The sequence below is a fragment of the Paramisgurnus dabryanus genome, chromosome 7, assembly GCF_030506205.2.
Source record: "Paramisgurnus dabryanus chromosome 7, PD_genome_1.1, whole genome shotgun sequence".
NCBI lineage: Eukaryota > Metazoa > Chordata > Actinopteri > Cypriniformes > Cobitidae > Paramisgurnus > Paramisgurnus dabryanus.
The window spans coordinates 10,441,454-10,463,390 of record NC_133343.1 but is presented as its reverse complement, the minus strand read 5'-3'; the positions used below and the strand labels follow the sequence as shown (position 1 = coordinate 10,463,390).

Genomic DNA, 21,937 nt, shown 5'->3' with positions numbered 1-21,937 from the left:
CACACATGAGCTGTTCGCAGTTTATCCACCAGAGGGAGACGTCTTCTTTTGCACCTGATGATGTTAACCAAGCGCTGTATGTTTTTCAGACTATTGGCTAACGTTAGGTCTGTCAGTATGATGACGGGGATGTTTAGACTACGTTTAATATTTTACGGTCGTAAGTGTAAACAAATGTTTCTTAAAACGCAGAAGAGGCAGCTGGTGGTATGCTCTGCTGTTTGTAACGTAACCGCTCTCTGTATCACTCTCAACAGGACAGGTAAATTAATTAAATTACAAAATAAGACTGATACACTGCCAAACAACTAACAGTCTTCACAGATCAATCACAGACATTCCAATGGATTTAATGGTTACAGTGGAAACTGTCTGTATTGGTTTTAAATAAAGGTGTGGTGTAATGGTTTCTGATGGTCTCTAAGTTACCACCCAAAAAAAAAAAACACGCATAGGAAAAAAAGAACGACAGAAAGAACGGCTCCCTCCATCCGAGACTCGGCGCCCATCGTTCATGTTTTTGAGCCGTTCAAAAGAATCGAACGTCACAACTCTAGTTAGCATCTCGACCGTTTTCTGAAGAGGTAAGTTAACTCTATAGCTTTTACTCTTCTTGTTTATGAAAGATTGTGCGATTGAAAACATGCTAATGTGTAGATGAGAGGTTTTAGAAGCGTTGTAAGGGGGCAATGCATTATTGGAAGTAGCGTCATTTGTTTAGCCTAAATTATGCGATGTACTGTTTCGTTAGGCAGTAACGTAAGCAGCTTAACATGAAGCGCCAAAATTTGCTGAAAGTATTTCAAATGTTTTATCGTAAACCAATATAGACAGAAAGTTGTTCTCTGATTTCAGGAGTGACCATATAACCCCTCTATAAAGAATAGAAGCTCAAGATTTTAGCATTTGTAAAGGGAGCAGCTGCTCACAGAGATGTTGAATGAAAACTTAGGTGAGTTGAGAAAATATATCTCTATCTGTAGCCCCGCAACGCACACATTTCAGGCCATCCATCTCATGCCGGAAGTGATGACCATATATGGTGTTTGTAACGTTTCTATTTTTAAATAAATTTTAATTGGATTTATATTTATAATATTCGAAAACAATATCGGAAAATACCAAAACATAATTATATATCTGTTGATTTATTAACATTTATTTTAACTAATGCAGCATCATTGCATAGTTTTTTCCATTTGACTATTAAAATATAATATTTACTTCATGTTCATTATACATATTATTTTTTAGAATTCATATAAACATTAAGAAAGTACTTGTACTTTTCATATGGACAAACATTTCAACACCAAAAACACAGGTTTCATTTAAATGTATTATTACAATAAAAATCATAAATAGCAATAGCAAACTGTGACTCTTAAAAAGAACATTGGAACAAAGATTCCATGTTTTCCTGGATTGAAAAACAAAATGTTAAAGCAACACCAAAGAGTTTTTTTTTACCTTAAAATATAACGTTTCCAAAAAAGTTTCAGTCGTTCATCCACTCGAAACAGGGTGAACGGCACTTTCACATTCGCTTTGAAGCCCTCTAACGGACAAAACCGCACTAAAGAAGTTTCCAACCGTGGGGTCGCGATTCTGTAGTTTGAGTGAAAACTACAAAAACTTGCTTTACCGCAGACCTACAATCCAATCATGCCAGCTTTGCTGCAGTAGCCTATATTATTTACTACAGTGGTAAAGGACAATTCCGCTTCCAACCTGTAGGGGGAGCAAATAGCAAAAACTCTTTAGTGTTGCTTTAAGGCAGTGTTCTTCACTCCCAATCCTGGAGAGCCGGTGTCCTGCAGAGTTTAGCTCCAACCTTAATTAAACACACCTGCAAGCTAATCAGTGTCTTCATGATCACTAGAAAATCACAGGTAGGTGTGAAACACACAAAATGGCTAAAAACGATAAAGAAGCCAAAGACGGTGTTAGTGAGACCAGTAGGGGGTGCTCACCCTGTGGTCTGTGTGGGTCCTAACACCCCAGTATAGAAGGTATGCATGTGACGTCACCTTTGGCAAAAGTGACTGCGGTTATTTCCACTGAGTGGCAAAAGACAAATCCGCAGAATTTGTGTACAGTGTGAAATCAGCGAAAACGCGTCTAAATTGCAAAAAGCTGTTGTGCGATTGACTGTGCTAACAGATTTAACAAGAATTCTGAGCTATCGTTTTACAGACTGCCAAGAAACACTGAAAGGAGAAGTAAATGGATTGTCCCTGCCAATGTACACTGGGTTGACAAGTTGCTAGGGTCACTATCAAGTGCAACTAAATGTAATTTTTGGTGATAATTGTCAGTTATACTGACATTTTTGCGGCCACCGCTAGAACAGCCAAACATTTTGTTTAATGTTTTGCCACTTAAAGGAGAAGTAAATCAGTAGCAGCAGACATATGTCAGGTATGTAAAATTTTTGGATAAAAAATCTTATAAAAATACATGAAATATGATGAGCCTTGTGTTCTACAGAGGTGGGATGGTTTAATAGTGTTAGGCAAGGCAAACATATATGTCAGGAAAACCAATGTCTAGCCATATGCCAATGTCCACAGACTACTGTTTTTTTCTCAAGTTGTTAGGGTCACTGTTAAGGCCATCTAAATTCAATTTAAGATGATAATAGTCAGTTTTACTGGCGTTTTTGGGAGCAGCCAGCCGCTATGAAAACCAGCCATTTTGTTAAATGTTTTGTCACTCAACAGGGGGAGGTGTGGCTACTTGAAAAGTGACGTCAATGCATACCCTCTATAGAGATGGGGACAAAAAGCACCATCCTTCGGATGAGACGTTAAACTGAGATCCTGACTCTCTGTGATCATTAAAAATCCCAGGATGACATTTGAATAAGAGTAGGGGTGTGCCCTGGCATCCTGGCCAAACTTGCCCATTGGACTACTTATCATCCCTATATATCAGGGGTCGGCAACAGGCGGCCCGCGGGCCAAAAGTGGCCCGCCAGTAATATTTTCTGGCCCGTCGGATTAATTTGAAATCCGTTTTTTTTTTTTTTTTTTTTAATCACACTTTTTTATTTTGAAATAACAGTTTACAAAATGGCCCCGTGTATCATTCCTTCATTCGTTTTTTCAAATCAAAACCAAAAAAAAGAAAGACAGAAAAACGACTTGTTTTTCTATTATTTATTTCCTGAACTAAAATCAAACGACTCGTTTTCTGAATGTGCGCTCAGATCAAAAATAACAAAAATGAATGAAAACGGGTTCGGACAAATTTTAATTGAACACCTTAGCAGACATATACCAATGAAATAAATTTAAACAGATCAGGTACTAACAGATTACATTTTAATAAGGGTTTTAATAAGGGTTTGAATAGAAACCTTTTCGGTAAGTCTCATTCGCTTACAGTCCGACTTTTGAACTTTTTTCATTATTATTTATTCGCGTATAACACACTAACAAATAATATGTATTACCTGATAAAAAAATATTTGCGTCGTGGACAAGTTGCCACCGGCTCGCAAGAATGTCCTGAAAAAAATGCGTATAATAGCTAGTTTAATCTTAACCGGCCGCTCTTTCTCGTTCTCTTTCTCTACCAGCGCATCCGCGATCATAACTGTCATTAGATTTTGAACATACTTCTAAAACACAATCAATCAAATAATTGCAGAGGTTTGACTTCATGAATCATTTGCAAATTTACCTCGTAAATCATGTCAATGCGTCACGCGTGAAGACGTTAAACTCCGTGACATTGCAAATTACTGAAAAGTAATTGCAGGCATTTAGAAACCACTACACAAAATATGATAAAATAAACTCTTTTACTGCAGTAATATTTTAACTATTACACTTTTAACGTAGATTTTAAAGGAATCTACTGTTCTGTTCTGTTACTTGAACTTGGGGCTCGAGCCCGACCTTAGGTTCGACAGCAAGTCAAGTTCGTTTACCGTTAATTATTAAGACTAAATGGGCAGGTAAATTCGTTAAAAAATGAAAGTAATCCGCCAAAATATGGTTTTACATGTCTATTAAAATAAAGCCATTATTAATTTTCCTAACTCATAGTTCTTTGATCTTTACCTCCTTTTAAAAATAAATTTGGCAAAGAAGGATTTTCAGCAATTTGTTTGAACAGCAACTCTGCAACCAATGGTTTCGGTTTGAGTGAGAGGCTTTGTCCTATTTAATTTATTATTTATATTTCATTATTTTTTCTGTGACATTTTTTCTCTGCTAACAATACAATGTTAAAATAATATTTATATTGGCACGAACACAATTTTTGTATAACATTTATAATTGTTATAGGCTACTTCATCTTTCTTTTTTCGTTAGAGACATTGAATTTGAGATTCTGGGAACGAGATCTAACGTTAAGTTTTGCGGACCCGTCAGGTCGGGAAATAAAGCGGGTGAACACAGAGTGTATTTTAAGCGGTTTACTGAATAGAACCTTGTCGGAGCTGGACAAAAAGCGGAGACCTCCTTAAACCTTAGGTGTGTATGTGTGTGTCCCGGATAAATATTAAAAAAAAAAGGAATACAGTTCAAAAGTCGGACTGTAAGAGTCTTTCATGAGAGCATAAATGCCTGTAATGTTACCACTAATAGTACTTGATCTGTTTAAAATGATTTCATTTATATATTATGCCTATAAAGGTGTTAAATAAAAAAATTGTCTAATCCAGTAATTAATTTTTTTTCTGAGCACACAATCAGAAAACCCGTGGTGGTTAATTTTTTCATTTTTGTTTTTAATTTAAAAAACGATTGAACGAATGATACACAGACCCATAACCATGTTTTTAGCCATTTTTAATGCCGTCTTTCGTATTTTAAATAGAAAATAAAGACAATGTTTCTTGACAAAAGATCAGATAGCCTATACTAGGCTAATTCAAAATAAGACGTAAGTGTGCCAACAGCAGTTGGCCCGCCATCTACTGGCTAAAAAAAATATTGGCCCGCGGCCAAAGTTACTTGCCGACCCCTGCTATATATACTAATAGGCTATATCACTTTGTCTCCTCTCCACTCATAAGCTGGTGTGAGCGCTATATAAATCTAACAAATTGTTATTATTACTGGTTTAATGTTTAAAAATAAAAGTTCTTGAAAGATGTTTCACTATAAACACTTCACTTAATATTTATATAGTGATCAGATTGTTCATGACATAATACCATAAAAATTATAAATGTTATAACCTTGTTGTCTGTTATGTTTTTATATTTTCATGCATTTCTGTGTGTCTCCTAAAACATCTGCATATTTTTTGTATATATATTCTGTTTTTATACTATCCTTTCAACATTTGACCTCTACTCTTCCTTGTTTTCTTTTGCAGTGCACACTAAAAATGGTTTGCTCTGTGATGTTACGTTTGTAGATTTCTTCATGCTGATGGCCATCAGCAAAGTTCAAGCAGACCTGTCAGAAAACACCTCTAAGGTGAACCATATAGCTAGTAAGTAAAACCTCAGACTACTGTACAAAAGGCTGTAATTTTTTATTTGACAAAAATACAGTGTAACCAGAAATATTGTGAAATATTATCACAATTTAGATGAGCTGTTCTTTATGTGAATATGCAGTTAAGTGTAATTTGTGATGCAAAGCAGAATTTTCAGCAGCTTTTTCAGCAGTCAGAGATCATTCTTAATGCTGAATTGCTGCTCAAGAAACATTATTATCAACAGTTGTGTTACTTCGTGTTTTAGTGTTTAGTTTTGGATAAATTAAAAGTTACAATGTTCATTTAAAACATAAATCTTTACTCTCACTTCTAACAAACAGTAGTGCAAACTGTAGTGGTAAATAACAATGAATCATTACATAAAACAACTTAATAAAAAAACACTAAAATATTTCTTAACACAACTGTCAGCATTTACAATAATCGGAAATGTTTCTTGAGCAGCAAATCAGCATATTAGAATGAACTCTGATAGATCATGTGACGCTGAAAGTCAACATTAATCACAGGAATAAATTACAGCTTACAATATATTCATATGGGGCGGTTTCCCAGACAGGGATTAGACTAGTCCTAGATCAAAATAAATTTAAGAGCTGTCCAAACTCAAAACAACTTGCACATATTTTAATTTACATCCTGGTTTAACCCCTTAAACTAGTCCTGGTTTATCCTAATCCCTGTCTGGGAAACCACCCCATATTGAGAGACGTAAAAAATCAGAAGCTTTGAATGGTATTGTTAATTATACTGATGATGGCTTGTTCCTCCCACTTAAAGGCGGGGTGCATGATCTCTGAAAGCCAATGTTGACATTTGAAATCACCTAAACAAGCACACCCCTACCCCAATAGAATCTGGACCTTCTGTTGATAGACTCACCCGCCCCACACATATGCAACAATTCTGGTTAGTAGACATGCCCCTTCCTGCTGATTGGCTACAAGTGTGTTTTGGTACTCGGACTGACTCCCTTTTCCAAAGTGTTTTTCAAAAATCATGCACCCCGCCTTTAAAGATACTATTGCATATGTAGTTTGTTCCATAGAGACTGTGTCGGGTCCCCCAATAATGAGGCCAAATTTACTAAGGGATCCAAAAAAATCTGATAGTGATTGAACCAGATAATTGCTAAATAAGGTCACAGAACTCTTGGTAGTACCCAGAATGTCAAAGGCATTCACATAACACAACTTATAACCTTGTTCTGAACGAAAAGGTATAAAGTACACATGATCATCTTTTGCTTGAAATACTATGAACAGCAGCTATGCTAATCCTTCTCCTTTTGATTTCCTGTTTCTACATATCGGGATACCCATACAGGTTACAGAAGCTCCAGTATGGATCCAGCCTCACTTGTGAAGACTTCAGATGACTCCAACACTCACAGAGACTTCAGATGATGGCAACTAAAGATGGACATACAAAACTGCCAAACGCTACCAAACGCAACCCACTTAAATTTTACAATAAATGGTAATGCTGAATATTTGAATGGACAATGTTTACTTTTTTCTTTAGTTAAACTTGTACTGAGATATTCCCATTTATTTAATATACATATATTACAGACATTGTAACAATAAGGTGGGTTGAAAATCTGTAAACTTACTCTATAATAATAATTGTCTGTTTAACTGAGCATGACTTGAAACACATGACTTGCATTATCTTAGAGCTATTGCTATATGAACATTACTTTGTTCCTTAATGAGATTAACGCTTACCCCATGTTTCACAGACAAGACTTAAGCCTAGTCCTGGACCAAGACATGCGTTTGAGCTGTCTCAAGATACAAACAACCAGTGAGGGCTCATGACTGCTTTTCCAGGGGTCGCATATTCAAAATATGTGTTCGGAGTATCATTTGTATTGCTTGTGTTTTCAAAATATGTGTTTGTTGCATCATGTGAACCATGTGCATCACGTGTTTTGTCAAAATAAGTGGCTGCTGCAAACGCATCAAACCCGTTTATGATAAAAGAGACACTCACATTCACAAAATACACGCAAGACACTCCCTTAACAGTAAACTCTGATTACGCATGAGATTATGTGAGTATCTGGCAAACGCATGCTTCTCTTTTATCATAAACCCTTTAGAGGCGTCTGCAGCAGGCACTTATTTTGACAAGGCACACAATGCACACAACTTTACTTCGACGCGCATAAGACAACACTTATTTTGAAATTACGAACCACACACATGACAGGCTATGTTGTTACAAACTTCGCATCATGCGCACTCAAAAAAAAAAGCTAATAAAGAAGCTTAAACCAGTGGTTCTCAAACTGGGGGCCGTGGCCCTAGGGGGCCCTGAGATTCTTTGTAATTAAACTTCAGAAAAATAAACCAATTAACCAACAGCACCACATTGTATAATTAAATATGTTTTGTTTAATAAAAATTTAAATTTTTTGCAATGTTTTATGTCATACAATTTCTTTTGGGGGCCATAAAGGGATGCACCGTACACAAGGGGGGCACAAACTGAATAAGTTTGAGAACCACTGGCTTAAACATCTAAATTGAACTAAATTAAGGCAGTTGAATTAAAAGATTAAATTCGGTATACACTTAATGGTGGTTTCCTGAACAGGGATTAGCTTAAACCAGGACTAGGTCTTAGTTTAATTAGGAAACTAGTTTTAACAAACATCCCTTCCTTACTAAAAACATTACTTCTGTGCATTTTCAGGCATAACAAAGGGCACTGTTTTTTTAAAATATGTCCCTGTACGGGAAACTGCCCCTTTATTATTAAAACATACAATGTAAGGGCAAGCAGATTGGCCAAGAAAATAAATAAAATGCTTTAAATTACAGTTTGCGTGACCATAATAGAAATATAGTGATGATATATTGTTTGATAAGACTTTCTTTTGCATTATGTTTAGTTTTTTTACATGGTTTTTATTGTTTGTTCATAATATTTATAATTATATCACTGCTGTCAAAAAGATGTTTTTTTTCATATTATGTTGTATTAAATAAAATCCTTCTTGTAGTTCTTGGAAATTTGATTAAAATGTTATTAAAATGTTTTTGCATGGTTGTGAAAATACGTATTTATAACGTTAAAAAAGGACATTTGTCCTATTGCATAACGTGGAAAAAAAACTTTTTATAACGTTTTTGTGTTTGCTGGGAACTCATTATTTATTCAAATACAACAGCCAATAGGAAGTCTCCAAGTGCAGGCCCCCTTAAATGTTTTTTTTTATTTTGTTTTAAAAGTAGCTCTGTTCATTAAAATGTAATGTACAGTTTGGTTGTTATATGATATATGGTAGATATAAATGATATAAAGTGGTTACAGTAAGCATACAGTATTGTAGGTTTATTCGTGAATCTTTCTGCGCAGCTGCATTGCAGGCGGTCTTAAAAACAAATTTTGGCGGTTTTGTCATCATCATCTTATACAGCTCGCGTTTGAGAATCTTATTTTACATGACTGGAGCAATGAGCTCTTAGGAGATTTCACTCAGAGGCCCATCGCCTTTGGTAAGTTCACTTTATGCTACAGATGGACGTATGTTAACTTATATGTTTATTGCTATCTGGTATGTTTTGATAAATAGCGCAAATTGTTTTGGTCCCCCCAAATGTTCAAGCTATGGCCTGTGGTTACACACACACTTAAGCAATTTACGGGAGTGACAACCGAATTCTAACGTTACCACTAAATTAATTAACTCCCCAAAAATTTAGGAGTGGCATTGACCGCTTTTACAGAAAATCTGCCTAGTGTACATAACCGAACTGAAGAATAGTTGTTGATGAAGTATGTAAACGTGCATCATGGACATTAACAGGTCTCTCTATTGAAAATGAAATGCCCAAAACGGGAAAAGGTTTTCTGTATACACGGTGCAGAAAATGCAGGCACAAGCGCTTAATAGGGTTGCGAGATCTTGCACGAAAAAAGCGGACAAGAAAAATCCCAAGTAAATCAAATTGTTTTATATCAAAAAATTGCTATCGACACCTTCCCATTTTAATAACGCCAAAAACGTGATCGCTTCTTGAGCCAAAGCCATAAACGGTCTAGCGCCAAAACGGTAACTAACGTTAAGCAAAATGATAATAATAATAATAAAATAAAGACGTGAACCCAATGCAAGGCAGCGCTGAAATGTGTACAACACACAACGCCAAGTGGGAGGTTTATTGCAAAACATAACATTATTTTGGTCAAAGCAGTAAATATGAGCCACGCGAAGGCAGAACGTTGCTATGGTTACCGCTTTGTTGTTTTTTTCTGCACAGACACGACACGATCATTAAGCGGATTCACTCACGCATTTAAATGCGGTTGTCACTCCAGAAAGTTTGCAGTGTGTAAGAAAATGTTAATAAGTAAGAAACTGAGAGCCTTCATATCAGCTGTGTGAAGTGAAATAAATGCTGCACGTTAGCACAGTCGTTTAACGTTAATCGTTCAGCAGAGAAGTGAAAAACTGTCAAAGGTGAGGGAAAAAATCTGAATTAATAATATATTAATAATAATTAATATTATAAGATTCAGTCAGATTGTTATTTAGCCAATCGTGTCTGCCGACACTGCAAATATGCACCAAGTTAACCCAGTAATGTAAACATACATACAACATGTATATGTATATGTTTGTGTGTGTGTGTGTGTGTGTGTGTGTGTGTGTGTGTGTGTGTGTGTGTGTGTGTGTGTGTGTGTGTGTGTTCCTGGTAATTATCACGTTGTGGGGACCAATTGTCCCCACAAAGATAGGAATACCAGTGTTTTTGTGACCTTGTGGGGACATTTTGATGTCCCCATGAGGAAACAAGCTTATAAATCAAACAAGATGATGTTTATTGAAAATCTAAGGTACAAGAAAGGTTTTTGTGATGGTTGGGGTTAGGGAATGGGGCAGGTAAGGGGAATAGAATATACAGTTTGTATGGTATAAAATGCATTACGTCTATGGAATGTCCCCACAAAACATGGAAACCAGAATGTGTGTGTGTGTGTGTGTGTGTGTGCATTGTGAAACGTGAAACAGGTAACCCGGGATTCAGTTGACCTGGGGTTTACCTGTACTGCACCATAATGGTAGGCTACTTGCTAAAAAATTATAATATTATTTATTAATATAAATAATAATAATAATAATAATAAAGAAACAATAATATAATCGGTGAAATAGTTTTCTCCTAGACAAACAAATACCATGTAAATCTAAATGTAAAACCACTTACAGTATTATTCATTATTTTTATTATGCTGAACCGCTTTGAACCAGAATGTGTTTTATCTTTTTTTCTTTTTTTTTCTGTCGCTATGAACCAGACATTATATTAGAATGCGTGACGTCATAAAGAACTCTGCTCAGCTTTATGGAACGCAGTTAGCAGTGTGTGTGGTCATTCTACGGTGAGGCTCAGAACAGTAAGGTTGACAACACTCAGGGAGACACTTCAAGGGAGGTAGGAAAGAAAACCTTACCAAGCATTACAATAGAAACGTGTAAGACACAAATTGCTTTGGGTAATATAATAATTAGTGATTTTTTTTGGTCATTTTTTATTGTGTTCATGTAAATTGACCCAAAAAGCAGATGTAAAGGCCAACCATTTAGAAACACTAACAAGTTATTGGAAATATTGCTGTTACTTCACTTTTATATTCATTAAATATCAGTAAGGTATAAAAAGAAACTCTACAAAGCATTATTAATTTAAATTATTTTCTTAGAGTTTATGTAAACTGACCCAAAAAGTAAATTTAAAGGCCAACCATTTTTCAAAATGCTAACCAATAATACGGAATACTGTAGTATATACTGTATATAATATTTGTCAACATATCATATGATGTTACTTCACTTGCATATCCACAATTTGATGTAAATAGACCCAAAAAGCAGATGTAAAGGCCAACAATTTTTAATAACTCTAACAAATGTCATTAGAAATACTGAGTACTGTATTATATATACAGTATATTGTGGAGGCTGGTGCTTAATAGTTTTTTGAGGGGTTGGGGGGCAAAGTCTTAAGTTTTACATTTAAAACTGAACACATACTGTACAGAACAGTTGGCAGAGGTTTGGTGTCCTTCTGTAATTTAGCCTGAGGGTGGCGCTTTAATATTGATTGCCAAGTTTTACAGTCATAAATAGAAAGTATTAATGTACTTGTATATTTTGTATATTGATTTAAAATGTTACGAATTGTGGAAAATTCTGGAGAGGAAAACAAAGTTGCATAAATTCTTAGAACAATTAATCAAGTAACTGAGTGCATTGGGAGCTGGGTTATTAATGTAAAATATGCTTATTAATTTAATTTATTAATTATTATTTTGCAATTGTTTCTGTATATGGTATTTAAGTACCTTTATATTCTCATTCTGTAATGCTTTATTTTACCGTGCCCATGAATCATGATACAAAGAACTTACCTAATTCTGTTGTGTTACTTTTGACCCACCTGTATGTTACTTTCTTCCCAGCTGACAGGGTTGAAAGTAACAATGTGCTACTTATGTTCAAAGTGAAATTATACTGAAGTCGTTTTATATTTGTTCAAAATTCCACCTGGTATTGATAGACCACACTTGTGAGTTATTGACCAAAGCAAAAATATATCTCTGTCTAAAACATTAAAATTACGTTTTGTGATAAATAGTACATTGGCCCCTGCTTCCCCCTATGTGTTATTGACTTGATACAATGTACCTATATGTAACTATAGTACTTAGTACTACATAATGTAATGACTTTGTAATTTTCTGGCACTCTGTCTTTAATTAAAGCTTATGGTTTGACCCTAAGATTGGTGCTGTGGTCAAGCTAAAAAAAACTCATCTTTATGTTTAAGGAAAAATGTTATAAAATGATAAAGAACTATTTGTTCACACACAAAAAACAATAGATTTATCTCTTATTTGACATAATATCAATGCATATATAAAATGAATGTTTTACAGTTGCAGAAATGTGTTGATCTCTGAAGGATCCTGAAACACCAGTGTACACATAAATGGGACTAACTCAACCCTGTCTCAGTGAACTAACAAATCGCTGAATTGGTTAAAATAATGAGCAGCATATAATATGATTTTATCTTTTTTATGATTTATTGTCATATGATACATGGGGTTAATTTTTTCGAATACTGCTTTGTTTTTTTCAGACCTTTGCTCACCTCCGAAACTGCCAGCCTTGACCTGTGAACTGAACTTACAGCATAGCATCGTGCCTACCGTCACCCGGATCCAACATCACCACCAGCGAACAGAGCAAGCCAGGACCGGGCCGAGGACCTCGTCCCCTATGCGATGCAGCTTCACGGACCGTGTTCTGGTGAACGGAAACTCCATCGCCTGGCATAAGCGGTAAGACTCCCTCTCTTGTAATTATAACCTGCATTTCATGCCACATGCATAGTTTTGCTTCTTCCATCGGCAAAGACGGTTTTTACATGCACTAAGTATAATGAAGTAGTAAGGCTGACGGAGAAGATTGCAGAACTAGAAGCGCACATTAGTAATTAGTTAACTAGTGTTAATATTGCCGACACTGTTTCAGATGCACCTAGTGTTACACGTAATGAAAATGGCTCAGTTCCGACTTTAGCGTCAAGGCGGCTGACTAACTGGGTGACTGTCAGGTGGCATAGTCGTAAGCAGTATCGGCACAATCCCGCTCTTTTGTTAATTACAAATAGGAATTCTCCACTTAGCAGCACATCAGCTGAGATACCTGTCACAAGTGCTCTGGTTCTAGGTGATTCTATTCCCAGCACATAGAGTTTATATTACCATAATATATCAACAGATTTCAACTGTGTCTGTTCCTCAAACAAACAAATATATTTGAAATAATGTTCAGATCATAACAACAAACAGCTTTTTGTTGTCCTACTATCTACAGACCATTGGGCCACAACACAAACTTTCTTAAAGAGCCACTAATTTGAGCACAAAAAAGTTTATATATTTATTGTTGGGGTCTTCCACAATACTGTTGTTTGAATGAAAGTTTAAAAAACGCATTATTTTTCTCATAATATAGATATTTGCAACACCTTTCTCTAAAACGCCTGATTGCAGCACGTGTCTTTTCAAAGCTCCACCCCCACGCACGCCAAGTATACTCTGATTGGTCAGGGGTTCTAAACTATTGTGATTGGTCAATCGTTGTAGCTTTCCAAATGTAATGTCCATGACCGTAATCGGGTTTCAGCGTGTGTACAGATAATCAAACAAAATTGTCTCTGTAAACTGACTATGGCATCGGTATTGCCTTACAGTTTGAGCCTGAATCAGATTCAGAGAGTTTGAAGAAAGAAACAAATATAACAGAAACACATTCACAAGGACGAATTAAGGAGGATGCTTCACAATAGGAATCTTGTAACCACCTTACACTTCTGATGTGTTGTAATGGCCGCAGCAACGGGGCCACGAAAATTCGGACCTCTGTAATTTTTCCATATTCGGAAATAAAGGTAAAACCTCTCAATATATAATCAGAATTTTAAAACTCTTCATTTAACTGTCTGCATATATAATAGATGTTTAGTGTCTGTAATGTAAAACCACTTAATGTCACATGACACAACATTATAATGTTAAACACAGTCGATGTCCATGAAACATCTGCGCTAAAATAAAAAACCATACACGCGTTCTCCGCAGCACAACCCAAACTCTATTGTGTAAACACACTACATTTATCCGAGTGTAGCCTACTGTATGTCTAAACTGAACCGTTGTTTAAACCTGTGTAGCTGTAATACGACAAGTGAATGCCTAAAACAACGACAATACTATTGTTGGTGTATGAAGCAGTTCTCGCTTATACAAACACTTTTGACAAGAGCCGTGCCGCAGTAAAAGTGCGAGTCGAAGTAGTAAGTGTAGAGAGACAGAACTACATAAAACCTCACAACACCTGTTACATTTATACTCAGGGCTGCGTTTCTCAATAACTTTGTTTCTAATTGAATATAGCGTGCTAGAAAGACTTTAAAACCTTTCTCACTTACGACATTAGCAGCTGCTGTCCATGGGAATGGTGCTGAATTGGTAGACAGCGTTTTTTTCTGGATCCATATTTCATACAGGCATGTTTATACATACATTCATAAATAGATTGCCTATTAAAAGAAAGTAAAAAATATATTTTGTATTTTGATTAAGGTAGAAAAGTAAAAGAGCTGACACGTGACATTACAATAAATGCAAGCACTGTAAAAGGCTTTTCAGGTTTTAAAAACTGCTAATTGTCTAAGCCCGTGAGTGTGCACAATGTGTAAACTAACCATTCTGACCACCTTATGATAACACTGAGACCTGATAAATGTTACAATGATGTTGCAGTCTTGCAGCAAAGCCACGAGTCCCATTACAGTGTGTGCAGTATATTATGGTCACTTTTTTCCGAACACCTTTTACCAATTCCAAACCACAGTAATTTTAAAACTAACATTCTTTTTTGTATATATATTTTCCTTTCATCCTTTTTTTATGCCCTTGCTGCCCGAATCAGGATTTCTTGTCTAATGGTCACACCTCAATTTTGCAATTTCCATGCATTGCATCTTTCTTATGGACATCAAATAACGAATTTCCAGTGTGTGTGTTAAACTTTTTTGGCCCATTTTTCCTGTAAAAGTAAATGTACCTAATAATTCTGCACACCTGAATATAAGGTGCTTTTTTCTCCAGCCAGCCATCATTAACAATAATGTATTACTTATAAATACTTTATTTACAAAATTGATGGTAGTTATAAAGATTAATTTGGTTTGGAATCACTGATATATATAAATGACTGGATTGCGCATAGAACGCTTGACGTAACCGAGTGAGGTGAAGCCAGCACAGAGTTCGAGCCGCCATCTTGGTATACCCAACCGGCAGAGAGCGCCATTGACTTCCATTCAAAATCATGATCAAAATGTACCCCCTTTACAGCGTATCAGTTACACAAGGTTAATTTTTAGGATATGTGTACGTTAATTATTTGTTAATTCTGGTGTTATTTGCAATGTTTATGTTTTAATCGGGCAGGATAATGGATTTATAAAAAACCGTTAAGGTGAGTGTGACTGTTGCATTTGTTAATGACACGGGTATAAATAAAGTTTTGTTTGACATTCAGCTACACTGTGACGGTCAGCGTTATTTCTCTAAATAAGTTTAGGTAACATGTAAGTTTAGATAACATAATTACAAAACTAGCAAATTATTGCATGAACATACGGTACAAAGCATGATTATTTATTTAGATTTCAGAATGAGCACGTTTATTGTCATTAATACTAAATATGCTGCGGTCTGTCTGCTGATCTGATACTGTAATAAAGATGAATGTATAATAACTGTTTAAAACGCAAATTGTACAACTTTCAGTAAATAACTATTTACATGCTTTGGACGTTTGTGTTGTAATAATGTACAGGGTAACTTCACATATAAAAACGAAGACGAGTAAAGTGATGTTTTATCATTAAAATCTGATAACGTCCATTGATTTAATAGAACGTTTGGGTATACCAACATGGCGGCGCGGTGGCTTCACAAGTGTGACGTCATGCGCAATCCAGTCATTTATATAGATCAGTGTTTGGAATAAGTAAAATATGTTTGATAAAAGCTGTGATCAAAAGTTTGATGTAGCTACCTTATAATTCTGTCCACACTGTATTTTATTGCAGTGTAATCACTGTCATTTTGCAGACAGCCATTGGTCTATCACTTTTCTGTCACTTTTTTATACACCATTTTTTATACACCATTTTCCGAAAAGATAAAATCAGATAGATTTACTTCTTTTGTTGTACAACGTCAAGTTTATTATGAAAGAAACCAAAGACTTTTTTGTCAAAGAATGCGCAGTGTATAGGCTACTGTAGCCTACGGTATGTCTAAACTGAACCGTTGTTTAAACCTGTGTAGCTGTAATTTGACAAGTAAATGCCTAAAAAAAACGACAATACTATTGTTGGTGTATAAAACGAATGAAGCAGTTCTCGCTTATACAAACACTTTCGACAAGAGCCGTGCCGCAGTAAAAGTGCTAGTCTAAGTAGTAAGTGGAGAGAGACAGAGCTACTAAAAACCTCACAACACCTGTTACATTTATATTCAGGGCTGTTTCTCTCAATAACATTGTTTCTAATTGAACTTAGCGTGCTTTGAAGACTCTAATACCTTTCTCACGTACGACATTAGCAGCTGCTGTCCATGGTGATGGTGCTGAATTGGTAGACTGCAATCTTTCTGGATCCATATTTCATACAGGCATGTTTATACATATATTCACACTTATTTAGAAATTGATTGTCTATTAAAAGGAAGTAAAAAAAAATTTTTGTATACGTGAACAGTCTTCATTTAACGTGCCCGCACAATCTAGATGATCTATTTTACAGTCCTCTGAAAATACACTAACACTGTACCGTATGATTTGAAATGATTACACTGTAACATTGAAAGATTTTGTATGATTTACTAATTTCTCCACACAACAAGGTGTAAATATGCGCAAAAACTCCCATACAGTATATGCAGATCCATCTTTTAAGAGCAAACGTTGTACAAATCCAGCTTTGACCTCTTCATGTATGGTTTAAGGAAGCAGTGATGACAAACATAACGGGAGCAGAAATATAGTTTCTGGTTTCAGTGCGAAGGAATTGCATTTCAACTGTTTATTGCATAAACTGTAACCACTATTTCACTTACTCTGCATACTGTGCAATATTATTTAACCCTCAAATATAAAAAGCAACTTCTTCTAGACATACTGAAAACAATAACTCTGCAATTCAGGTAGCAAACAGACTTGGGCTAGTTAACAATTCCGGTCTGCTATTTTGTTGCAAAAAAAATCAACGTTATTTTGTATATTTGGGATAATACAATGTTTTTGTGGTTTATGGTTAAAAAAACCCACATTATTTTCCACATCCCATACATTTTTGTAGCTCCAGATATCTTGCCTTCCTTAAAACGCTCTGATTTGTTAAAAAGTTCACCGGTCTGAAAAGCGCAGCGTCCCCAATTGGTCAGCTTACCAGTACGCTGTGATTGGCATGAATACATTTGAAGTCAGCCAGAAATGTGACGCTCCTTACCATGTTTTGAAGATCAGCTTCCATACTGACAGGAGTTAATATTGTCTTTACTACCTTATCAATACGAGCCGAATTTGATCCAGAAAATCCAGATGACCAAGTTGATCTATCAACTTTGCCAGCGAGGCTTGTGCAGGAGATAACAAATTGTTAAGGTAAGGATTACTAAAACTAGGGATGCTCCATCAGGATTTTTGAAGCCGATTACTGATTTGTTTTCTTCGTGATTGGCCGATACCAATTCCGATTTTTTAAAGCTGATATGCAAGCTCTTTGGTGACTCTAATTGTTAAAGCTCCCATTCTTTCTGTGTTTTTGAAGCTTTGATTGTGTTTACTGTGCGCAATATAACTTCTCTTCATGTTTCACGTGTAAAAAAAACTCGCTATTTTTCACACAATTTACTAATCTGTATATCGCTGCTTTCACTGTCCTAAAAACAGGCTGATGTCTTCCTTGTTTTATGATGTCCCTCCTTCAGAAACATGTAACGAGTTCTGATTGTGTAGTTTGTTTAGTCTGTTGTGATTCAATAGCAGCTTAGCTTGCCTTCAGAGCCATAAAGAAAACGCTGCTTGCCTTTAGCTTAGCTGGTGACTGACATAATCCTGTGGGCGGAGTTTAGTCAAAAAACTGTTCTAGTGACGTCATTAAAGCAGAAAGTAGAGGGCTGTAGTCCAAACCAGCCATTCGCTGTAGGCTTTGAAAGGCGAATTCTGTTAAAGAAAATTTATCGCCTGGCAGTTAACTTTGAGCTTTATCATTTTATAGGTATTATTTATGCTATTATAGCAACATTAACTAGGGTTTAAAAAATGGGATAAGAAAGAATGTGACCTTTAAATATTTTTCTAGATTTTTTCTTGATGTTGCCTTTGTTATATTACTTGCAGTAATTAGGTATATTTTTGTTTTAATAGAGATTCAAATTAATAAGCACAACAAATATTTAAATATAATTTAATTAAATATGCCTTTAAAAAGGTTTATGTCTCCTAAAGTAATGAAAATAAAACACTTCACAGTCTTTACTGTATGAATTAAATATACACTCATTCGTATAAGATATAACAGTTCTTTAGTCAAGAGCAGAGAGTGATTTTATTCAGAGATGAATTAGGTTACTGTAGCTTTAAGACGTGAGACAGATCGTTCTGTTCACGTGCACTGATGACAGGCAGCTGTGTGTGCGCATGTGGTGGGTGTACGCAGACAAGAGCAGCTTTGAGGAAAAAGAAAGTTTAAACTATCAAAACCTTAAAACGTGTGCAAATAATAAACTTTTGGCATGAGGATGCAATTGTCTGCAATAGATGTGTGTTGTAAACGCTGTTTGATGGGAATATAAAGACGCGTCATGCTGTTGACCATAGCGCGTCCTCAAAGAAAATACACATATCTCTGTAAAGAGAGAAATCCAAATCTGCCTGTCACACATGAGCAACAGGTTATAAAAATGCTTGCACTATGTGAAAAAATTGTCTTTAATTGCAGCCGCATTCAGGATCCCTATGATAACAAAAGTAAACAAGATCGCAAATTTAGCGAGTTCCGATCGAGTCATTTAATGCCATTATCGGCCGATACCGATCTGCAGCCAATCGATCGGAGCATCCCTAACTAAAACATTAAGTAAGTAAACTGTTGCCAACAATCTGTGTGTTTGTTGTAGTCCAAGAAAAGAGATTTACGTTGTAAACGATAACTCGCGTTATCGTTTACTTTGGGATTTGTACCTTTTGCATATTGTTAACATGTACTAATACACACTTACACACCAAAGGAAATGTAAAATCGTGAATCGGACAATACTTGCTCTTCAACATCCACAATGATAATCCAAAAGATTCATTAGGACTAGCTTTTATGGATGTTCTCAACTCTCAGTATTAAATAGCCACTAATTTGAGCACAAAAAAGGTTATATATTTATTGTTGGGGTCTGCCATAATACTGTTGTTTGAATTTAAGTTAAAAAACACATTATTTTTCTCATAATATAGATATTTGCAACACCTCTCACTAAAACCCTTGATTGCAGCGTGTGTCTCTTCAAAGTTCTACCCCCACACACGCCAAGTATACTCTGATTGGTCAGGGGTTCTAAATAATTTTGATTGGTCAATCGTTGTAGCATTCGAAATGTAATGTCCATATAATCGAATTTCAGCGTCAATGTTTTCCAAACAAAATTGTCTCTGTAAACTGCCTATGGCATCGGTATTGCCTTACAGTTTGAGCCTAAATCAGATTCAGAGAGTTTAAAGAAAGAAACAAATATAACAGAAACATATTCCCAAGGACGAATTGAGCAGGATGCTTCACAATGGTAATATTGTAACCACCTTTCACTTCAGATGTGTTGTAATGGCCGTTGCAAAGGGGTCACGAAAATTCGGAAACTCTGTGATTTGATGTCTGCATATATAATAGATATTAAGCGTCTGTAATGTAAAACCGCTTTATGTCACAGCGGGGCTTTAGAGTGAGTGAGAGCACCGTGCAGCAGTCTGATCGCGGCCACTTGTAGTCATTTTCGGTGAAGCTCTGCTGTGTACTAAAGAAAACTCTTTATTTCGCTAAAATAATCGGTGAGGTACGAAATGACAAATAAAACATTTAATTCACGTTAATGGATCTTACCACAACAGTTTAGCCGTCTATCTCCATTTTTTACATCAATCAAAAGCTTCTATATTCTCTTCATATAGACATGTCAAATCGATCGAAAACCAAAATATACCAAAAAAATAAGGTAAAATTATTTTAGTCTCTGAGTCTGAGGTAAAATTAAACAACTGCAACCTATAATTTTTAAATGAAGCGCTTGCTAGAACGCAGCAAAGAAGCGCTGCAACAGTGGAGCGCCACATCAGACTTGTGGACTAATAATGGCATACAATGGATTTAATGATGATTTCAATTAATTTCCTAAAAAAATCGGATGGATATAAGCAGCAGTAGTGAACACACATGGAGCAGAGTACATTCACTGCGCTACCCTGGGCGCTTTACCAAGTTGTCTTGGAAAAAACTTGTCTTAAAGTGAATCCAAACAGTTCAGAAAGAAATCAGATTCAGTTTTAAAGTTGCAGTGCCCTAAAGAAAGCGGTTTATGTTTGTGTCATTATGTTAATCAAACAACAGAAGACAAAAGGAAAATCACTTCTGTAGCTTTAAAAAGATTAATTTAATAAAAAAAATGTATATAAAAAATATATTTTATTTTCCTTATTTCTATTTTTTGCCGATCCAAATTGTTCGATCCTTAACTCAAAAAACGTAATATAATCCGTTGAACCACTATATTGTAAAATTATGTAATTTGAGAGTAGGCATTGAGGTCCACCCTTTTTTATCAATGTCCATTCAGTTTAAAACTTCTGGCCTCGCCACTGATGTACACATATGACATACAGGGCCCTGTCTTGCACCCAGCGCAATTGACTTTGTCAGTGATGCATGTATCATTCGTATTTTGCACCGGCGCACAGCGGGTTTTTCTCTCCACAGACGCACGTCGGCAAACTAGGGAATGAACTTGCGCTCCCTGGGCGGTTCAAAGCAAAAAAGGAGGCGTGTTCCGGTCCCTGATGCTATTTTGCAGTTTCAAAAAACAACTGCCCTACTGAGCAAAAAAGAACTAGTCTAAAGTCAGTGGCGCGTTGCGCGTGGTTCATTATGCTATTTTAAGGGCGCATGCTTGCGCCTGGCGCAAGAGTTATTTCTCCCGCCGGGAAAATAGCAACAGCGCCCAAGATCCGCCCACAAAGTCACTTGCGCTTTGCGCTTCTCACTTGCGTTTCAGATCGTTAAAATAGGGCCCTTAATGTGGTTTTATAGATCCGTTATTTGAGAATGTCCTTCTTGTACGCCCAAAGGAAATTATGCAATATGAAACGCCACCAGTGACTATGATACTTACTAAGACAGCTATGTTAAAACATGTATATTTATGTGTATTTGTCTGTTAACCTAAAAGACCCGAACATGAACTCTGTGCACGCACGCTATTGTTGGGTAGGAAGCGCTGTGCCACGAACAAGATGCGCGTTGCGTTTTCAAGTTCGAGGCGGCAGTCCAATCCAACACATTTACAGTAATCTCATTCTCATACAGTAAAATATCACTTCAAGAAAAAAACATGGCATTGAGTTCTGCTGTTAAAAAGTACAAAGAGAAAAAGAAAGCTCAATCTATAAGCATAGACTTTATTCAGTCCACAGAAAGACAAATACGCACCCTAATCCAGCCTAAAATGAAATCATTATGTAAAATTTGCAATTTACGTTAATATTTTCTAAATATTTGCTTTTAAAAATGTGCTGTGATGTGTCATTTAATGGGAAATTAATTCT

General features: G+C 35.9%; 1 long non-coding RNA gene across 2 annotated transcripts; it reads left to right on the top strand.

The window, feature by feature from the left end:
• Positions 1–103: 103 nt before the first annotated feature.
• Positions 104–8,341, top strand: LOC135717833 (uncharacterized). 2 transcript variants are annotated; one of them, XR_010520447.2, is made up of 5 exons: positions 104–584; positions 856–952; positions 5,380–5,457; positions 6,247–6,945; positions 7,211–8,341. It is a non-coding gene; the product is annotated as an uncharacterized lncRNA (long non-coding RNA). The 2 variants fall into 2 exon arrangements; XR_010520446.2 differs by lacking the exon at positions 7,211–8,341 and having other exon boundaries at positions 6,247–6,956.
• The last annotated feature ends 13,596 nt before the right edge of the window (positions 8,342–21,937 follow it).